This window comes from Penaeus vannamei, chromosome 10, assembly GCF_042767895.1.
Source record: "Penaeus vannamei isolate JL-2024 chromosome 10, ASM4276789v1, whole genome shotgun sequence".
NCBI lineage: Eukaryota > Metazoa > Arthropoda > Malacostraca > Decapoda > Penaeidae > Penaeus > Penaeus vannamei.
In genome coordinates this window covers 43,016,390-43,018,889 of record NC_091558.1, presented here as the reverse complement: position 1 = coordinate 43,018,889, position 2,500 = coordinate 43,016,390, and the positions used below count along the sequence as shown (strand labels likewise).

The following is a 2,500-nucleotide window of genomic DNA, read 5'->3' as shown; positions in this document are numbered from 1 at the left end:
TGCATTTCGGAAGTTTTTTCTCCCTTTTTACTGTATTCTCTCTTCTTTATCTATGATTATCTTGTTTTCTTGCGTGTCTTGGGTTCTCTCTCTCATCTGGAGAGCCTTCCACGTGTTTATTTATTTGTTATTGTTGCTTTCGAGATTGTAGTATTGTAGTTTAATCAACCAAGATCCTTGAATTGATTTTTTTAAATGGAGGACTAATATTGTAGTATTTATTATATTTTGTTCTAGTTTTGACTTTAGAATCATGTTTTAACTGATAAAAATGCCGTTAAGAAAAGACACATGGAAATATCTCTATCGGATTATCTCTATTCATAAGCTCTTATCTTTAAGTTTTCTAAGCCCATACGTATTATCTACCTTTTAATCTACATCTATATGTCTCTTAGATCTCTCTGACCCTTAGCAACAAAATATACAAAGTCATATCAATCATATCAAATATCAAACTAATATATTCCATGATGTGATGATTTTTTTTCCTTTATTTTTTTCCCCCAAAATTAAGTCAGTCTGCCCTGCGAACACGAAGAAAAAACGGCAAAATGTTTCAATTTGTGATCCGCTGTCTTCCCGTTTCGCTTCAGTTTCGAATCTGTTTCACACGCGCGTTTTCTTGAACTCGAGAGCATGTTCAAGTAGATTTTGGTCTTCTTATTCTTCATTTTCTTTCTTCTCTGCATCGTGTAAATGATGATAATTGTCCTTGTTTGTTGTTCCTTCTAATCCCCGTTTTCTATACGACGTGACGTTCTGCTTGCTTTGTTTATGCTTCAAGTGTTTTGCTGATTCTGTAGTTTGGCCTTTAAATCGATCTTTCTATTTTATTCTGTTTCTTTTATTCTTCATCATTTTTAAGGATATTCATCTCTTAATCTTCGCCGGAATCCCTCGTCCCTTTTTCTTTTCTTAGGAAGGACAGCTCGAAATGTTTTGTGTCGTCCTGTGTCTGATGTTACTGGCGTCCATTTTTATGAGGAAATGGAGACACAACTCGGAAATGTGTGCCTTGTTTTTTCTTTTTCTTCTATTCTTCCTCTTCTACTTCTACTTCTTTTCTTTTTCTGTTTTTTGGGGATTATTATTTTTTTCTATTTTCTTCCTCTTTCTGGCCATTCAAAACCGAGTTTCCAGATCCGACATGACCCATGCTACGAGGCTAACACACACACTCAGAACATGAAAGAACAAAAAAAAAAAATCCAAAAATCTGATTACTAATCTGCTTCAGCCACCATATCATACTCTATAACCGATTTCGTTTACTAATGTGATTCATTCCCCTCTCCCCCCACCCTCCCCTCCCCTCCCTCCTGGGCCTCGAGGACAGCAAGCGGCAGACGACCGCACTTTGGTCGTGTTGACCTCAAGAGACACCATCACTGTCGTGACCTCGCCTTCCCTCGTCAGATCAGCTCCCTCCCAGGTACCTTCTGCCTCACGTACCCACAGCTTGGGCGTGTGTGCGTGTATGAGTGCGAGCCGTGGGTGCGTGTGCGTGTGTGTGTTTCACTTAGATCCACTCTCTCCTCAGATCTTGTCCTTTGGCGGTATTCATTGAAGGATACCAGGTATAGAATCCTTGTTCCCATCCTTGGCTAGTGGATCCTGCAGGTCTGGCGAAACCTCGTATATCTATGGGTTTTGTCCACAACCCTTCCGTTCCTTTTTTATTCTTAAGTTCACCCTTCCATATGTGTCCGTTTTCTTTATTCTACCCTTCCTTCTACCCCTTTTCATTCGTCATTTTCCTCTTCCTTTCAGTCTTGCTTTTAGCCAGTTTTCTTTCCAATTGTAGTGCTATTGTTCTATGCATTGTTATTGTTATATCCTATACACCTTTTCTCGCTTTCTACATTCTCTTAAAATCAAAAACGTATTTGGTGGCACCAGTTGCACGATTTTTTAAAGTCATCAGTACAAAATAATTTAAGTAATTACTGGACGAATCGATACAAAAAATAGAAAATGTTACTCAATTTTTGGGTACTATAACAGGGCGTACAAGATAAAGCAATCAGCAAAGATTAAATATAATAATTCTAAAGCGATTAGTGTCACAATATTTCATCCATGAAGTCTAAACTTCGATGATGCTAAAAACACACAAAAAAATATAAACGTTCCCTATTTCATTCCCTAAAAAGAATCTTACACGATCATCTTACTCATCAGTTCGCTCTTTCTACGACTTCTCTCATCACAAATATTATGCAAATTTGGAATCTCGATCACGTGACGAAATAAGAAAATGCATCACCCAGACGCATCGAACCTTCCTTGTAGATTGTGGCCTGTGATTTTTTTTCTTTTTTTTTTTAATCGGAGAGTGGGTGTATTGACCGACTATTCCTGTGTGGCGTTACCTAAATATAACGTCACGTGTATACAGAGACATGGGGAGACGAGAGGGAGAGAGTGGGGAAGGTGGGTGGGAAGGATGGGGAGGGAAGGAGGGAAGGGAGAGAAAGAGAGAGAGAGAGAGAGAGAG

General features: G+C 38.7%; 1 protein-coding gene across 1 annotated transcript in view; it reads left to right on the top strand.

The window, feature by feature from the left end:
• LOC113804243 (calpain-A-like) overlaps positions 1-2,500 on the top strand; it is a 53,000-nt gene that overhangs the window by 5,467 nt on the left and 45,033 nt on the right. The gene's annotated exons all lie outside the window — the stretch shown is intronic.